The 19,941-nt window shown below is 43.7% G+C and overlaps 1 long non-coding RNA gene across 8 annotated transcripts in view; it reads left to right on the top strand.

The window, feature by feature from the left end:
• LOC138849703 (uncharacterized) overlaps positions 1-19,941 on the top strand; it is a 70,777-nt gene that overhangs the window by 14,809 nt on the left and 36,027 nt on the right. For 4 of the 8 annotated variants that reach the window (XR_011388757.1, XR_011388759.1, XR_011388763.1 and 1 more), the window contains one exon: positions 2,154-10,356. This is a non-coding gene — a long non-coding RNA (uncharacterized lncRNA). Of the gene's footprint in view, positions 1-2,153; positions 10,357-14,927; positions 16,228-19,941 lie in introns of those variants that run through there. The other 4 variants (XR_011388762.1, XR_011388760.1, XR_011388761.1 and 1 more) reach the window with 3 other exon arrangements.

Below are 19,941 nucleotides of genomic sequence, written 5' to 3'. Positions count from 1 at the left end.
CGGGTATCGCAACAGTCAGGCTGTTTGGAAAGTTTTCAGGTTGTTTGGTGAGTGGATTTGTTCCAAGAGAGGCACATGTTTTTTCAAGAAACGAATGCCAAAGATAACAAAAAATGCAAAGGAGCGGGGGAAAGGGAGACTTATCCAGAGTGCAGGAGTGAACCAGGATAAGACTTAGTACAGAGAAGAATGTTCAAGGGCACCTGAGTCTCCACCACAGTTAGAGCGACCCCGAGAGACCAGGGTTAAACACAAGGCACAGAGTCACTCATAATGCAGTGATCCGGGACCCTGAACATATTTCACATCTTCTTCATGGCACTTGAAGCATAGGTCACTGTGTTCTTCTTTTATTTAAGCTGTTTCCAGCTCTGTTGGAGTGGTCTTTGTCGACAGTGTTGTTTCTGAGTAATTTTCTAAAAACACTCTGATGCCTGTTCCCTGTCATTAGCTGCTGTAATTTGTTTTCGGGGTTGATGGCCAGCACCATAATTGCATTTAGAACACTGAATGGGTTTGCATGATGATTGGGTGCTCCTCTGTGTTACACTCACACTATTTCTTAAACCTACATTAGAATTAAAATAGTGTGCCACTTCCATCTTTAAAGAAGATAGTGGAAGATGATTACTTTCACTTTATTATAACTTAACGTCTACATAACACTTACCTTTCCAAAGACATTGCAATCATGTATTATCCAGCCCTGTTCCCTTGAGCTCTACACCATTTGGATTTCTCTGATTTCTAGATAAGCCAGCAAGGCTGGGGAAGGGTAGTTGGTTGATGAGAGGTTCCTCCCTTCCTGTCAGGATTCCCATCCTTTTTCCAGGTCACCCCACCCAGCTGGGATATGCACAGGCTAGCTTCAGTACTGTTTGAAGTTTTGTGTTTGATGTTCTCTGAATGTGTGTATGAAGCGTATTCCAAAATCTCATAAAGATCACTTTTGCATTATTTGATGTTCTGGATTTTCCCTGTTAATATTCACTTCCATTCATTCATTTGTTCACTCATTAAAACCTAGACTGAGTTCCCATTTATGTCAGGCAACACATTATGCTCTAGAGAAAACTGAGCTGTGGCTGCCAGGTAGGTAGGTAAGAACCCAATTGGGAATTCTATCAGGTGTTACATGCATTATTTCCTGAAGAAGATCCTCTGGGTGAACAAATGGATTTGTTTCTTGGAAAGTCAGGGATGGTGTTCTGGCTGCGTGTGTGTGTGTGTGTGCACATGTGCACATTGGGATGGGATGGAGAGGATGAAGAAGAGATGGAATTAAACAGCTTTATGCCATGGAGACACAATCACACAGAAGATTAGAACTTAGAGAATAGTCACTCATTTGCCTTGATTAAATGTTTTATTTTAAGGAATTATGGTGAATTGAGACTGGAAAATGACTTGGAGGAAGGTTCTGGATAGTTTTGAATTGTCTGCTGACTGGGGTAAGCTTCTCCATTAAGGCATATCTCCCCAGTTGGACTGTAGACAAATGGAAGTGGCAGAAGTATAGAGAAAGCAGTAGGTATGTATGAGAGGCAGTTACAGAAGAGATTAATTAAATAGGTAAGAAACCAAGTGAAGAAATAACCAAGCGAGCCAAACCAAGGAGCTTGTTGGCCTTCTCTGTCTTTCCAGTGTGGAGGTGGATACTGCACAGGGTCTGCAGAGAGAAGGGCTGGGGGCATCTGGGTTCCTCCCTGAGAGTCACCATCAGAGGGCTCCCTGGCCATGTGCCAGATGTTAGCATTGGAGGTAGCATTTATCCTGGGGGTGAACTGATCAAGGAGTAAATTATATTGGTGAATTTTGGAACCACCAAGAGCAACTGCAGACTTTACTGATTTTACATCATTAGATAAATAATATCTTGAAGAGCCACTCACTGATTCATTATTGGTAGGTGATTAAATGGTTCCAGACTCTGTGACTGACAGATCTCATTTGCTCATATAGGTGCCTTTGTCCATTCCTGTCTGACTTTCTGTCTCTGCCCTGTACTGTAAACCAGATTCAGACAAAGATGCCTTCAGGCCACATTGCACAGAAAAGCCAACAATGTCAACGATACTGGGATCTTGGCAGGTTATGGAAATGTGCGGGACATTTCACAACCTGTCCATTTTGCTCTCTATCACCCTGCTTAGAAGCTGCCCCTCGTGACAGATGGCTCTGCCTACCTGATCTCTGTCATGGACACTGAAGACCACGTTCTTGACCCACAATCTTGTTCTGTAAGTATATAAAGTACAATAATAAAGAACAACATCATTTATTGAGCACCTACTGTATGTCAAGTTCCATACTGCATTTACCCACATTATCCCATGTAACTCTCCAACTGTATGATGTGGGTATCACTATGTCATTTTACATACAAGGAAAGAGAAGCACTAAGAAGTTAGAATATGCTCAAAGTGATCCAAATTGGAACAGGCAAAACTGTCAGTCACCAACCAAAGTGTGGCATCTCAACAAAGCAATGGATCAGAATTGTCTCCAGTGACTTGATTCTGAAGACATTGTCCTAGGCATCCTCTGGGTAAGAAGTAAATAGGCCTTGGCACAATTTTAAATCGAGGAACCTCAGTTATTTTGAATGAAGAAATTGATAAATTAGGAATTGATTATGAGTTAATGTCCCTGATAATTAAAATGATGGATTTTCCAAACACCAAGCCTTTTAAATGTTCACTCTTTATGGTAAAATCTTTCCCACTCTTATTTCTTAAGTTTTGTGCCCCCAGATTCCTATGTTGAGTCCTAATGCCCAGTACATCATTTGGAATAGAATCCTTCCAAGAGGTAATAAAATTAGCTCATTCTAATACAATATGACCAGTGTCCCTATATTACATAAGGGGGAAATTCAGACATAGGGACATACATGGAGTGAAAACATTGTGAAGAGACCCAGGAAGAAGAGGGCCATCTACATCCCAAAGTAAGAGGCCTAAACAAGCTGGTGCCGCAGCTCAATAGGCTAATCCTCCACCTGTGGCACTGGCACACTGGGTTCTAGTCCCAGTTGGGGTGCTGGATTCTGTCCCGGTTGCCCTTCTTCCAGGCCAGCTCTCTGCTATGGCCCGGGAGTGCAGTGGAGGATGGCCTAAGTCCTTGGGCCCTGCACCCACATGGGAGACCAGGAGAAGCACCTGGCTCCTGGCTTCAGATCAGCGCGATGTGTGCCAGCCGCGGCAGCCACTGGAGGGTGAACCAACGGCAAAAAGGAAGACCTTTCTCTCTGTCTCTGTCTCTCTCTCTCACTATCCACTCTGCCTGTCAAAAAAAAAAAAAAAAGGCCTAAACGGATCCTCCCCTCACAACCTGCAGAAGGAATTAACCATGCCAACACCTTGCTTTTGGATTTCCAGCAACTAGAAATGTGAGACAAGAAATACTTATTGTGTAATCCAGCCAATTTATGGGACTTTGATCTGGAACCATTAGCAAATGAAGACAGACCCCCCAACACAATGATTGTTGGAATTCCCTCTTCCTTCTTGGTATTCGTCAACATCAATAAGAATCAACTGAACTGACAGCACTTTGATGAGCTGCTGTATTTTAAACCATATGCTAGATAGTGAGCTTGCCCTGTAAGAGTTTCCTTTTAAGTTTACTGCTTAAATGATTGAGTATATAAGAACAAGTATTTGAATATTACTAGATCAAAAAAGTTAAATACAGGAACAAGTTACTTTAGAGCTTGTGACCACATTGGAGCCCAACCCAACCATAGCAGGTGTTGGCTGTAACATAGATGAACTTCTAGATGGTTACCAATGAGCACCAGTAGTATTCTAAGCAGGTCTTAACACAAGCATATACAGCTTCTTGATTATGATGTGTGAGAACCCTCTTTATTCACCCCTTTTTGCAAGTAATTTTCAGGACAAGCTCAAACATAGTTCTCACAGTTGGTGCCTAGAAGAGTTAATGACTCCAAGCTCAAAAGGAATGGCTTTTTTGATTATCCATTTGACAAAAGTCTCCCTAAGGCCACACCTTTTACCCCCTGCCTACTTCCCTAGTTGAAGTTAGTGACCATGTATTAATTAGTTGAAGCCAAATTTCAGGAAGCACTAACCCTTGTCTTGGGTTCACATTAGGAGGCAAGTAATTCTAAATTTCCTGCAGGCTTCTTGATATTATTCCCTGAAAGGTTCCTGGTAAATATTTTGTACAAGTTCCCAAATTAAGGACCTTTCATCTCAGTAGCACTCACTCTCCAGGAAGACAGTTGGTTGCCTACGTGAAACTATTGGAATTAACAGAAATGCCACCTTCTTCAAAGCATTTTTTACACTGGCTTGCTGCAAATGTCTGAATTTCAAACCAAATACACTGTCTTCACTTCCGTATCAAGATTTACCACCCCCAGATGAACTGACCTCTGATTCCTACCTGAACCCACCCACAGGGATGGGGGCTAAACAGAGATGAGCCATAAGGTCCACACTATGCTTTTGAGGATGAGGTGCAGTTTTCCAGGAAGCACTAGGACACCTGGTAGCCACAGAAACCAAAGTAGAGTACCTGGCCCAGAGTGGTGAGAGTCAGGTCTGGGCTGGCAGCCTTTCTCGTGATTAAGGTTGGGCTTCCAGGACTCCTGCCTAATGGGGGTTCCATACACGTGGTTCATAGCTCAGTAGTACCACTTGGATGAGAAGCCCATCACTGGACAAACAGACATTTTGAGTAGCCTGTGTGTTGGTATGAATGAGACCTTTGTGTGTAATTTTCTATGTGATCCAGCTGATGACAGCTGCATGAGAGGCTGGGTCTCCATTGGAGGTTGCAGGAAGGGGTCACCAAAAAGAACAAAAGAGCAAACTGACGGCAAACTTCTTCCATTTAGAGTGTTGGATGACTCTATCTCTATAGAATAAGGGCGTCCCATTCTTTGTGTGACTTTTTGAATAAAAAGAGGATGGTGCTCTGGGTATCTTAGTGATAAAAGCACTTTGGGACAACTCAAACTGCTTATTTTGCTTTGCAGAGTGAAGAGAATTCCTTAGGTGTAGTACACGGGGACTTGCAGGCCTTCCAACATTCTTTGCCTGCCAAGTGACATCCAGGCTTCTGTTACAACCAGGGCCAGCTGCATAATGTATGGGGCCAGTGCAAAGTGAAAATGTAGTGCCCATTGTTCAAAATGCAGGGTAAAAGGCATCCCTCAAGTACATACAATAGAAAAGCTTTCCCTTTCTTCCATGATCTCTCTTTGAGTTGTCATGATTTTTTAAAACTTTCTGTTTGATATTGTTGTGAGTAAATGAAAGTTGAAGTTTTAAGCTGTTAGCATAAATTCTACCATTCATTTTTCTATGTGAAAATGACAATTTTAAACTGTTTTTAACTTGTGTGTGGAATCACTAAAATTACCAAATTTATATTTCATAGCTTATATGTGATAAAGTATTTGGTTCCTGCTAGAACAGTAGAAACACTGCACAAACTACCTCAAATGTCATTTCACTTCTTGCTACATAAACTGTCTGCCTTCATCCCACTTGTAAGTCAGAAAGGGTTGATAGGAAAAGGACTGTGGGTGGTCTGGCTTTTCAGGCCCTGCTAGCGTGTTGCGTGCCCATGAAGCCGGCCCTGGTATCACAGTATGCCACATGAGTTTCAGGTATTGCCAACCCCTCCTTGCCCTTGAACTCACCCTTCCCACCATCTCTCACTTCTCAGTCCCCGTGATCTTCCACTTACTCCTTTTCTCTTTAATTACCTTCTTTATCCCCTCAGCATTTCTCAAGGATGCTATGCACATTTGACTTGGTTGGGCTTTTTGTTTGTTTGTTTTGCTATTTTGTGTTCAGTGATACTACCCCTCAAAGAGATATCTTGAAATCCTAAGCCCTAGTATCTCACAGTGTGAGGTTATTTGGTAACCATCTTTATAGAGGTGATCAAGTTATAATGAGGTCATTGGGGTGGGGCTTCATCCCATATGATTGTGTACTTATAAAAAGGGAAAATGTTGCATTAGGTTGGGCAGCCATAGCAAAATGCCATGGACTGGGTGCCTTCAGTGTCTCACAGTTCAGGAGGCTGGTAAGGTTAATATCAGGGTACCTGCTAATTTCCTCCTTGGTGAGGGCTCTCTTTCTGGTTTGTAGGCAGCTGTCTTCTTGCTGTGTCCTCACATGGCAGAAACAGTTTGTCGTGGTGGGGGTGGGGAGTGGACAGAGAAAGTGCTCTGATGTCTTTTTCCTAAGGGCACTAAACCCATCATGAGAGCTCCACCTTCATGACCTCATGTAAACCTAATTATCCTCCATAGACCCAATCTCTAAATAGTGGAGGACTTATAAAAGCTCTTGGAAAATGCATATTATGAAGGAACTATGGGCATGTGTCAGCTCTTCGTTACCACAACAAGATACCTAAGACAAGTACTTACAGAGGAAGGAAGCTTATTTTGGTTCATGGTTTTGGAGATTCACAGCCCAAGATTGGGTGATTCCATTGGCTTAGCCTTCTGATGAGGCCGGAAGGTGACAGTGGGGGAGTATGCATGAGGAAACAAGTGTGCAAGCCAGGAAGCAGAGCAACTGAGCCAGACTCAGGTTTATCTAATCAAGCTTCTCAAGAGAACTACCTTCTGAGGGTACACCCCCAATGGCATAAAGACCGCCCACTAAGTCCACCTCCTAATACAACATCTTGGTTGCATTGAATTTCTACCTTCTTAATACTGTTAACTTATTACTTTGGATATTAAGCATTTACGCGAGTTTGAGAGCCACATCTCTTTCAAACAATAGCACTATGTATGGGTTCTCAAATTTATTTGTACCAAAATAAACTTTTCACTTATTTTTTTGATTTTTTGAAATTTTATTTCAATTATACAATTTTCGAGTATTTCATATATTCAGATTTAGGAACATAGTAGTACTTCCCCCCCACCCTCCCTCCTGCCCATACTCCAACCCCTCCTCCTCCTCCCTCTCACATTCCCACTCTCAATTTTTACAAAGATCTATTTTCAGTTACTTAATGATCATATAGTTAACTCTACACTAAATAAAAAGTTCAACAAATATTATGGAAAAAAAACCCACTTCCTCAACAGAAGAGACAAGGACTGTAAACCATCATCAAATCTCAAAATGCCTACCAAAATAAACTTTTTTGATTCTGTTTTTTCACAAACTTTTTGGACCCTCATATCATCACATTGCAGAATATGACTTGTTTTTTTGTTTTGTTTTGTTTTGTTTTGGGTTTTTTTGTTTGTTTGTTTGTTTTTTACAGGCAGAGTTAGACAGTGAGAGAGAGAGACAGGAAGGTCTTCCTTCCATTGGTTCACCCCCCAAATGGCCGCTACGGCAGGCGCGCTGTGGCCAGTGCACTGCGCCGATCCGAAGCCAGGAGCCAGGTGCTTCCTCCTAGTCTCCCATGCGGGTGCAGGGCCCAAGCACTTGGGCCATCCTCCACTGCACTCCTGGGCCACAGCAGAGAGCTGGACTGGAAGAGGAGCAACGGGGACAGAATCCGGCGCTCCAACCGGGATTAGAACCTGGGGTGCCGGCGCTGCAGGCGGAGGATTAGCCAAGTGAGCCGCAGCACCGGCCGCAGAATAAGACTTCTATAGATGAATTTTGGGGAGACACCATTTATCCCATTGCAAATGCGCATGATATGAGTAGAAGATGCCCATCTACAAGCCAGAAGAGAGGCTGGGACAGATTCCTTCACATTCCTGAAAAGGAACCAATCCTGCTGACTCCATGATCTCAGAGTTCAAGCCTCCAGAACTGTGAGAAAATAAATTTTTTCTTGTTTTGTTTGTGCTACTTTATTATGGCAGCCTAGAAAGTAATACATTTGCCTTCCATTAGACTCCTTATTTGTGTGAACTTCCATAAAAGATAGGAAATGCTTTTCTCCAAATAGACTGCTTCCTTCTGTTGGAGGCTGCGACTCTACACTCACTCAACATCCAACCCTCCAGGGATATTTAAAGTAATTTTAAATTGATCAGTTATGTCCTAAAATTAGGGCTAAGTAGACCAAATCCATCACTGAAAATATATAGTTGGGCAAGATGATGAGATAATCCTTAACGTGTGGTGAATTCTTGGAACCAGAGCTTATAATAGCTAATAATCTATACCTACTATGTACAGTATCAGCATTGTAGATGCAGACTCTATTCTTGTAAGAATTCTGTGATTGGAATCTTAATGCAGATATACGCTAATGAAATAGGTACTACTATATTCCCTTTTTCAGAGGAGAAAGGCGAAGTATGGAGCAATTAAAGTGCTTCCCTGACACCACACAACTAGTAAGAAGAGGCATTAAAATTCCAATAATTAGGCTCTAGAGGCTGAACTTTTAATCACTATGCTATTTTGCTAAGGAACTTAATTTAGCTATAGAAAAACAAAAAGAGGTTGGAACCCTACCTCACACCACATAGAAAAATGAACTCAAACTGGACTGAAGACCTAACTGTGAAAACTATATAGCATATTGGCCGGCGCACCGTGGCTCAATAGGCTAATCCTCTGCCTTGCGGCACTGGCACACCGGGTTCTAGTCCCAGTCAGGGCGCCGGATTCTGTCCCGGTTGCCCCTCTTCCAGGCCAGCTCTCTGCTATGGCCCGGGAGTGCAGTGGAGGATGGCCCAAGTCCTTGGGCCCTGCACCCGCATGGGAGACCAGGAGAAACACCTGGCTCCTGGCTTCGGATCAGCGCGATGTGCCAGCCGCAGCGCGCTGGCCGCGGCGGCCATTGGAGGGTAAACCAACAGCAAAAGGAAGACCTTTCTCTCTGTCTCTCTCTCTCACTGTCCACTCTGCCTGTCCAAAAAAAAACCATATAGCATATCTTAAATAAATACATGCTAATTAATTATTATTTCCTACCAAAAAGGCTTACAAATAAATAATATTTGTCTTGATTTGATGTCTTTTCTCATGTGGCTGTCCTACCTCTAAGCTGTAATGTTTTATCTTCTGACTAGCAAATGCATTTTCCCCATCTACTAATACTGGCTAAAAGCTGGCTACTCTGACACATTATTTTCTTTCGATTGTGTTTTCCCCATCTAAGAACGTTTATTCATTATGCATCATGCCAAACCGCATAATCTGAAAGAACAAGCTACAGGTCCACTTGGAAAGACCTAACTGGGTTTTAGCCATTGTGAGGAAAATTGTGGTCCCTGTTCAAAATTATTATTTTAACTGGCCAAATGCCTTTTGTTCCCAGATTACTAGTCTCTCCATGGTGCCTGAAATCTTGATGTTATTTTCACTTTTACGCTAAATTTCACCAAACCAAAAACAAGAAAACCCTAGCACACCCTCAATTTCAGAAGTAAAAACTTCTGTGTTTTTCTAATTCCCCATTTCAGAGGCCTAAGCTTCTGAAAATAAATCTCACTACATTGGTTTTAGTGATCTTTGTCCATTCAACCAGCCATCTGCTTTGGCTGATGAAAGGAAACAATATTTGCTTATCATTCACTTATTTATTTCAGGGGAGCTTTGCCATGTCCTAGTTTAAATTATTTGTATTACTGTTAGTCTAGTGACAATGAAATATTTGTGGACCAAATCAATTTTAGACAGTAGCATTGGGATTGAATTAAGTACAACAGGTTTGAACTAATGTTGTATATGCTTACTCAGTTGTAAGACACTACAAAATCTAACAGTAAAAACATAAGCAAGGTCAAAGCATCAAATGAAGTATTGTTTCTGCTGCAAGGTGTTTCATCAAATATAAAATTTTAGAACTTTCAGTGAACTGTGCATTGTCTCCTGGTAATTAACAGAACAATTAAAAAACTAGTGTGTAATTTCAAAAATTGAGTCTTGCCTCCCCCAAGATAAAGCTTGAATCTATTACTGGTAGCAAGGAAAATAATTTATTGATTTCATGGCTTTCTCTTCTTCCTCTGTCACCCCGACACCTCCAACTTCTGAAATAGCCCAAAGTCAGGAAAATGTTAATGTTCAACCCAAAGGCAAACTCATGTGGAGTGTGTAAAATTCAGCCTCTGAAAGCCTGAAGCTGACTGCAATTCCAGGAAGATTCTGAGGAAGAGACAGTCTAGCAAATCAATTGAGGAGGCTGCACTTAACATCACCATGGGGCCCTGCCTTAGTCCAATAAGCCCAGTGCCCTTCCCCAACCAGGGGCATTCTGTGGAAGAGGATGGTAATTGCCCTTGGGTGTTAACTCTTCTCCCCATCCTGTTATTGATTTATTGTCTGGATATTTGTCTAAACCCTAAAGCTATTTGTCTTTTCACCAGGGTAACAAGTTTTGTGTGTATCCAATTTATTACATAAAATAAAACTTTTTTATTTTTCCCTTCAACTAACATTTTTAAGCTTCAAAAAAGATTCAGAGATTTGGAGAACAAGTTCTTACACAGATTTTCCCTAACTTTCTTAACAACATGGACTTCGGTCCATCCCCTCAGCTTTCATCTTGATCGCCAATACTTTCATCCCAACAAGCATGGGGGGAAAGGTGGGAGAGGAGAAGATAACCCCTGTGGGAGGGGAGGGAAGGAAAGACGCATGGCAGGGGTCAGGGGACGAAGTCTTGATGTGGCCATTGCACAGAAAAGGCTTTTTGTAAAACACTAGGGACCACCCGGTAGAAAGTTCTGCACATTCTCAAGAGGTGTGTGCTTGAAGGAAAGAGCTGCAGGTTAAGTCTGTTGCTACACGTGACAATAGGATTAAAAATAAAGTCTTGGTATAATACAGAGTTTCTAAGTCACAGATTTTAAAACCTCATTGACAAAACAGGTCACATACTGGTATGAGTCCATGTATATGAAATATCAAAGTAGGCAGACCCATAGAGACAGAAAGATTAGTGGTTGCTGGGGGCTAAGGGGAAGGGGGAATGAGGAGCGGATGATTAATGGGTACAGAGTGCCCTTTGGGGTGATGAATATGATTTGAAGGTGGACAGAGCTGATGAACACACCACATTGTAAATGTACTAAAAACTATTGAATTAGTGTGTACTTTAAAATGTTTAATACTATGTTACATGAATTTTAACTAAAAAAAAAAACACCTTAGAATAAAAACTTGAACATATAAGAATTCAGTGTAATGGAATTTGAGTATTACAATGCACATTAAAATGTAAATGTTAGGACTCTGTATAACCATTTCTCATCTTATATATATAGATTATATATAATATGAGCAGGCCTCAAACGGTTCATGGGAAATGAAATGAAAAGAGGAATTTATTTGAGTGCAAAATTTTTTGAAATGCAGGCACAGCTTTTTCATAATATGCATTCTTCATGAATTTATGTAGCCCCCTTTGTATGTATTGAATTAATAGTCAACAAATATTTCAGTGACAACAACGTGCCACCCACTTTACAACTGTAGGGAATTTATCAATGAAAAACATAAAACTGACTCCTTTCTGGAGTTTTCATAAATTAACCGCACAATTGTGGCGCTATGTGAGCAGCACTAAATCCAGAAGGCGTCTACAGCTGTGGAAGGGACATTTAACCCAGACATAGAGGGTGACAGGTGTCCTACAAAAAGCAATGGCATTTAAACCCCCACTCACTCGGCAAATGTGCACCAAACACCTAAAATGTAGCAGTCATTGATACTTGCCCTATTGATACAGCAGTGAACTAAACAAAATCTTGCCCTCATAAATCTTACATTCTACGGAGAGACAAACACAGTAAACAAGAATATTTAGTATATAAATGATAAGTGCCCTGGGAAAAAGTAATGTAGGGAAGAGCTATATGGGGAAACAGTTGCTTTACACAGTTAGGTCAAGGCCTCCCTCAATGCTAAGCTGAAATTTGAGTAGAAACCCCAAGTTAATGAAGAAGGGAGACAAGTTGCTGCCAGGAGAAACAGTAGTGTGGACAGGAAGTAGCAAGTGCAAAGACCTGGATGCAGAAGAATTCTGGGTGGAATCAAGAGATAGCGAGAAGGACCTTGAGCTAGAGAAAGGAGGGTAGGAAATGGTGTAGAGAGAATGCCTGTTGACTCTGAGATGGGAAGCTCTGGGAGATTTTGAGCAGAGCTGGAATTTTGCTTCATTTTATTTTATTTATTTGAAAGAGTCAGAAGAAAGAGGGAGGGAGAGAGAGAGAGAGAGAAGGGGAGGGGAGGGGAGAGGAGGGGAAGCAAGGGAAATCTTCTATCCACTGGTTCACTCCCCAGATGGCTGCAATGGCCAGGACTGAACCAGGCCAAAGCCAGGAGCCAGGAGCTTCATCCAAGTCTCCTGCATGTGGCCCAAACAATTGGGCAATCCTCTGCTGCCTTCCCAGGTCATTAGCAGGGAGCTGGATAGGAAGTGGAGCAGCTGGGACATAAACTGGTACCCATATGGAAGGCTAGCATCACAGCCGGGAGCGTTGCCGGCTACGCCATGATGCCGGCTCAGGAATTGGGAGTTTTAAAGGACTCCTCTTGCTGCTATGATCAGAAAACAGACCCAAAGGGCAAAGTGAGCAAGCAGGAGGTGGAGGTAAGGACAGTTGACCAGGCAAGAGACAAGGGTGGCTGTGACCTGGCATGAAGAGGAAGCTCTCAGAGATAGCTAGATTCTGGATTAGAGGTTCTCTGATGGTATTGCCAACAGTTTTGGTGAATGGATTGGATGTAGGAAGTGAAAGATGGGATGATGGTACCAAGGTTTTTGGCCTGATCCAATGATGACTTGAGTTGTCGTTTGCGGATAGGAATGACCTCAGGAAGAACACCTGCTGGGATTCAGGAATTCAGATTCTGAAATGAATTCAGATTTGAAATGCCAGTGGGACCTTCAGGTGGTGAGGTTGGTTAAGAGGTGAGAGTTCAGGTAGAATGTTTGGCAGTAGAGGTAACTTGGGATACATCTGCAAACAAGTGACATCTCAGCCATAAAACAATGAGATCACCTAGGAGTGAGTCACTCAGGCTGGAAAGTCAACTACAATCAGAAGGCCCCAAGTCTTAGACTGAGCAGATCGTTTATGTGGGTTAGGAAAGAAGTCATAACAGAGCTGGGAAACTCGGCAAGCATTGATACGCCGGATCCAGGTTTTACCAGACATCTCGAAGTGGTTCAAGAAAGCATCAGTGCATGTGCACAGACAGAAAAGAAGGCGTGTCTTCCAAAACAGACAGGCCTTGATTTAGGAGGGAGAGGTGTGGCAGTCATTACCACAGCTAGCTTGTTACACAGCCTTGCCAGCTCCCGAGATTCCAGGGGACTTGGAGAGTTAACAAGAATCGTATCCCAGCTCGAGAAGCTAGACACCCAGAGCACTTCCCCTCTGGGTTTAGCCCATCTTGTTTCATTTCATCTTATTATTTTGAACATGTACTTGTATTTCTAGGAAGACAATTAAAGAAACTTTCCAGAATATATAGCATGAGAATTTTTAACAAAGATCATTTCCTGTTCACTCTTTTTAACCAACAGAATGGTTTGTTGTTGGGGGAACTGGTTCACAGAGCTCAATGTTCAAATACAACCAGGCCTAAAATGTCCATTTCCTTCTCTGGCTGGCCTGAGATATGGGTCTGAACACTTATCTGATGATGAAACATGCATTTGCAATGCTGTGCTAATGCAGGTGAGACACTTTGCTGCCGGTTCTCATAAAGTTTTCAGGGGAATAATTCCTTATGGTTACCCCACAGGTTATTGTTGGTTTGTTTGTCTTACTAACTTTTCCCCAGCTCTCACTCACCCAGACTCCTTGTTGTTGATCCAGAACACCCACATTTCTGGTAACCTTATTAAAATTAGACTCTGCATTTCATAATCAACGATGGTAGCACTTTGTTCAATTTACTGACACACTTAACCTGACCAAAATTACTTGAGCAGAAAGCTCTGTAAGAACCATTGATTGCTTTTATTCCTTTCCTGGGGCAAAATGCTCGCATTTCCTTTCAGACAAGTTCCTTTTTTTATTTTTTTTCAGAACTAGATTTGTTTCCCAGCAAAACCAACAAAAATTCTGACAATTATTGCCAGTTGTTAATGGATACTAACAGCAGGATGTGCTGTGACAGAGCCAACCACACAAATAGAAGGATTGGGTGGCCTGTGCCTGGATGGCTTAAGGACAGTGGCAAGGTCTCCAAGCAGAAATCTCTTCCAGGCTACCCAGGCCCTGGTGCCTGGAACTTCACCTCTAGTGAATCATGTCTTCGTAGCAAACCTTGCCTTCTGGAAAGCATTCTTCAAAAGGAGTGTCAAATTTAAGTCAGTTTGGTGGCCAGGAGGGTGAGAAAGGGGGCACCACAAACAGAGGAAGAGAGGAAGAGAGTTGAAATAAAGGTGGTAATAGGAAACTTTGTGTGCTGACAGTTTTATGAAGGACTGTATTGCAGCATCGGTGCAGAGTAGATACCAATTATGAGAGAATGATTCCAGGATGGCTGGAACCACAGGCACATGCCTAATGTGGCCTTATTATTTATTTATAGGAAAGCTTAATAAATAAGCACAGATTCAACCTGACTTGTAATTGGCCTACTAATTCAATACAAATTATAGGTTTCTTGAAGACTGATTTTCTACTGTGGGCAATTTTGCCCTACTCTGAGAGGTCACCGGCGGTATCCAGAGACATTTTGGGGTTGTTACATATTGGGATGGGGTATAGGGTTCTACTGGGGTCAAGTGGGCGGAGGCCAAGGGATGCTGCTAAACACCATCCAAAGCACAGGGCAGCCTCATTACCCAGACTCCCCAACTCAGGTGAGATCTGCCAACTTGGCTCAGTCTCTGGAAACCTGAGCCGGGAGTGGAAGAAATGTTTTCAGTCCCTTCTGAACCCAAGCCCACCCTCCCCTCAGAAGAAAGCCTTCTGTGGGTGATGGTCCCTGTGCAGGCTTGGTTCCAGGCTCTACTGCCAATCAATTACTTCCTCTCCTTAGCACCAAGACTCCTGGCCACGGATTTTGTGTTTTCTCACAAAAATCTACCGGGACTGTTAATTCCAAAAGACTCTTTTAGTACTGCAAGTGCCCTGACCCAGCACCACGGAACCTTCTCTCCACCATCTTCTGCTGTTTCTGACTTGGATCACGGAATCTGTGCTCCTGGAATGCTGGCCTCAAGTCGTCATTCCTGTTTGAGACCCGGCTGCACCTGACTCTACCCTGGCTGTCTCTCTTGGCTGCACCTGACTCTACCCTGGCCTGTCTCTCTTGGCTGCACCTGACTCTACCCTGGCTTGTCTTTCTGGGACACAAGAGAAACATTGCTACATGGTGAAGAAAACACATCCAGACCTCCAGCCGGAAGGAGAGAGATGGGAGGGGACTGAGCTCATCTTCATTCTTGCAGGGGAGATACACAGGCTGGGAAATGTCTCATCTGTAACAACCGAATCACGGCGTACTCCTTTGTAAACCCTTTCGTTAGGCAATTAGAGAAGAACAAAAAATACGATTCTTCTTTTCCCCTGGCCTTTATTTAGTCAAGTTGTGACAAACCACTGATTTCTGCCCTATAAATTATGTAGAATCCCACCTTCACATCGGAATTGGAAAATCAATCTCCCTGATTAAAAAGTGACCAGCTCCGTGTATCCAAATGTCTCTTTAATCTTTTAATTGTGTCTGGTTACGGGCAGCATGAGGCCCAAAGCAGCTGAGAACTGCACTCTGTACTAACTGAACTCAAAAGAGCTGCAGCCCAGCAACCCTCTTAACCACTTAGCATTGTTACTGTCGGGTCAGACTACCCACAGAAATACTGCCGGACAAGGGACCTGTCATTAATATACATCTATTTCAAGGTCACACATAAGGGTTCACTTTTTCTAACTTCTGCAACTAAAAATAAATATTATGGGGTCTAATGAGAGGCATTACAGGTATAAGTGCCAGTTCCATTTAAAAAAAAAAAAAAGCAAGATTTAAAGAAAGAGAATGTTTGTATGCAGGCCTGAGAATTCAACCCAAATGCACCATCTTAGGGAACCAGCATTGGGGTGCAGCATGTAAGCTGCCACTTGCATCACCAGCATCCTATATCAGAGTCCCAGCTGCTCTGCTTCTGATCCAGCTTCCAGCTAGTAATGTGCCTGGGAGGATAGCGGAAGATGGCCCACGTATTTGTGTCCCTGAACCCCTGTGGGAGACCCAGATGGAGTTCCAGAATCCTAGCTTTAGCCTGGCCTGGGGCCTTGGCTGTTGTAGCCATGCCTCACCAGTGGATGGAAAATGTTTGTCTCTGTCTCTCTCTTTCTCTGTGTTGCTCTGCCTTTCAAATAAATACTTTTTTTTTTTTTTTGACAGGCAGAGTGAAAGAGAGAGACAGAGAGAAAGGTCTTCCTTTGCCGTTGGTTCACCCTCCAATGGCCGCCGCGGCCAGCGCGCTGCAGCCGGCGCACCACGCTGATCCGATGGCAGGAGCCAGGTACTTATCCTGGTCTCCCATGGGTGCAGGGCCCAAGTACTTGGGCCATCCTCCACTGCACTCCCTGGCCACAGCAGAGAGCTGGCCTGGAAGAGGGGCAACCGGGACAGAATCCGGCGCCCCGACCGGGACTAGAACCCGGTGTGCCGGCGCCACAAGGCAGAGGATTAGCCTAGTGAGCCGCTGCGCCGGCCTTTTTTTTTTTTTTTTTTTTTTTTTTTTTAATACTATCTTAAATAGAAGGAGCTACAGTAACCCAGTCAAGTATACTATTTGTAAATGGGCTACAGGTGCCAGGATTTTGGGAAGAAGAATCACAATCCCTTCAACAACCCAATTCTTCAGAAAATCTTCTCCTCTCTGGCAAGCAAAACAAAAAACAGACACCAGAAAGGCTCTCAGATGTAAGCCACAGGTTACTTACTGCACAGCAAGGAGAGACAGAGACAGAGAGAGAGGGAGGGAGGGAGGGAGGGAGAGAGGGAGAGGGAGAGAGGGAGGGAGGGAGAGAGACAGAGAGAGAGGTCCAAATAAGCCTCACGGTGATTCTTGGAGAAGTCATTTATCAGGTGCCTTGTTTGAATATGTAGCGTCAATGGCCATACCACCCTGAATGCGCCCGACCTCAGATGAAAATGTAGCGAAGTCTACAACAACGTGGTTCAAGAAACCAAAGCTTTCAAAACCCAGAACACAGACACGCAGCAAGCTATTCTACACCCTCGGGACCATGAGCAGAAACCTCAGCTGACTAGTGGAAACTGCTGTTTCCAGAATTCTCACTGCAGTAGGAACTGCGCCTTTCCATGTGTCTGCTGGAGAAAAGGCACTGCATCTCCCAGGGCAAAGTGCAGTCTGAAAAGACAGCAATCAGAGGCTCTAGGGCAGCTCTTGAGAGTTGAAGCTGGACTCCAGTGTGAGACCGCACGGTTGGGATGCTGGGGCAGCTAAAGCCCTGGTGAACCCGAAGCACCACACGCAGCAGCAGGAGGAGACAAGGGAGCCAAGGACCTGGGCAGTCAGCGCTGCTGTAGGCTGTCGTATGCCATCAGGGCTGGACACTGACAGCACCAGCTGGAGCGGGTGAGTTCATGGTCATGCCCACGATACCCTGAGTCCGTAGATCTCCGCCTCTTAAAAGGACAAGCTCTTCATCTGTGCTCGTGTTTCCCAACCACAGCTGAATCTCTCGGAAAGAATGGAAGCTCATATTGTCCTCAGCTTTTCTGAAACAGATGATTTAGCTCATATGCTCCAGTTAAGCTGCTACAGTGTTGTAATGGCCTGAGGACTTCCTCAGCAACTTTAAAATGTGTAATTTAAATGTTAGGTTAAATCCTTTTCTTGGAAGCCCTCTGATCTGGGGAGAACGCACACTGTATCTATTTTTCCTAAAGGATTAGGAAGATCTCCAGCCAAAAGCTCTTCTGGCTTGATCTTACTTAAATATAAAGGCAGCAGCACAGTGTTTGACCTGGGGGTTAACCACAGGTGAATGTACCCCGATCCCACATTGGAGTGCCTGCGTTTGAGTTCTGGCTCTGGCTTCTGACTCCAGCTTCCTGCTAATGCACACTCTGTGAGGCAGTAGTGGGGTCCCTGCCACCCATGTGGAAGACCTGAATTGAGATCCTGCCTCTCAGATTCAGCCCAACCCAGCTCTGGCCATTGTGGACATTTGGGGAATGACCCAGCATTCAAGATGCCCTCTGTACCTTCTCTCTCTGCCCCTCAAAAAAAGAAAGAAAGAAAGAGAGAGAGAAAGAGAGGAAGAGAGGAAGAGAGAGAGAGAAAGAGAGGAAGAAAGAGAGGAAGAAAGAGAGGAAGAACGAGGAAGGAAGGAAGGAAGGAAGGAAGGAAGGAAGGAAGGAAGGAAGGAAGGAAGGAGCTGTTGGCTGGTTGCTTGGTAGGTCCCTTTGGAGCAAGGAGTGTTTCAAGCATGATGGGGAATAAATAAAGGAAGAACAAGGCATGGTCTCAGTGGGCAAAGGACTTCCAGCCTAGTGAGGAAGAGAAAAATGGCTGACAGAATGATGTTAAAACTCAGTTCTCAATTCGAAATCATATGTTGCCAATTATAGTAGCTGGAGCGTTCTGCCCTGGTTCAAGGTGTTAGCTGCTAAGAGAGGGAGACTGACCCTGCTGGAAGCAGAAGCAGATACTGCCCCGACTGCTGCTGTAAGAACAGCATTGAGGCTGAGGTTATGCGTTGTGAGTAGCCCTGATATAGCACAGTTGCTTATGCCAGATGATGGTGAAAAATTGTTAAGGCGAACATGGCTCCTGCCTTCACAAATGTGTTAGTGAAGGGAGAGACCACACTTCAGCTCTGTGGCTGGAAGCTACAAAGATGCAAAACCACATCGACTCCTCTACCTGCTGCCTCTTGCCTTCTGACTTGCTCTGCAGGGTCTGCAAGCCCTGGCTCCCTTTTCATCTGAGGGGCTGCCTAGAGAAATGATTGCCTGGTGGTCTTTTTAACCAAGAATGAGACAACCTGGGCTGCACAGATACCTGTTTACTTCAGGAGCACCTTAAAAAATATTCCTTACTACAGTGTACAGAAGCGTGTCTGGATCCAAAGTGTTATTTGAATGTTTAACAAAAAAGTGCTAGGGTTCCTGAGTTCTGTTTGTGGCACCACAGAATTACTGACTCAAGAGCTTAGAAAAGAATGGGGGCTTATTAATACCAGCAGATAATTAAGGAAGAACATGGTGAATAATAATTCATATAGCAGGAAAATACTTCAATCTGTGGAATTCAAACTTCCCTTATTTGCTCATTCATTCAGTATGGATGCAGTAAGAGCCAACTTCAGGCCAGCATTGCACAAAGGGTGGGGCCACCCAGAGCAGCATGATGGGTTGTGTGGCCTGGTGGCGACAGAAGAGAAAATGTCATCTACCATTTGTTCTGCATCCACATCCCATTAAGGACTGCCCTCAGCCCATTCCTGCTTTGCTTATTTTTTAAAAACTTTTATTTAAGGTTTATAAATTTCATATATTTCATATATACAGATTTAGGAACATAATGATATTTCCCACCTGACCCTCTCTCCCACTCGTCTTCCTCTTCTTATTCCCTCTCTTAATTTTTACAAAGATCTATTTTCAGTTTACTTTATACTCATAAGATTAATCCTACACCAAATAAAGAATTCAACAAGCTCATTTATTTAAAAAAAAAAGATTGATTTTATTTATTTGAATGGCAGAGTGATGGAGAGAAAAAGATCCTCCATCTGATGGTTCACTCCCCAGATGGCCACAATGGCCAGGCTGAAGCCAGGAGGCTGTGTGTCCATCTAGGTCTCCCACTTGTGTGACAGGTTCCCAAGTACTTAGGTCATTTTCCTCTGCCTTCTCATACACATTAGCAAAGAGCTGTTGTAGAAGTGGAGCAGCTGATGGGGCCGGCGCTGTGGCGCAGTGGGTTAACACCCTGGCCTGAAGTGCCGGCATCCCATATGGGGCGCCAGTTCTAGTCCCGGCTGCTCCTCTTCCAATCCAGCTCACTGCT

This window comes from Oryctolagus cuniculus, chromosome 5 (genome assembly GCF_964237555.1).
Source record: "Oryctolagus cuniculus chromosome 5, mOryCun1.1, whole genome shotgun sequence".
Taxonomy (NCBI): Eukaryota; Metazoa; Chordata; class Mammalia; order Lagomorpha; family Leporidae; genus Oryctolagus; species Oryctolagus cuniculus.
Note: the sequence above shows the minus strand (reverse complement) of the source record. Positions and strands in the feature narration are given on the sequence as shown.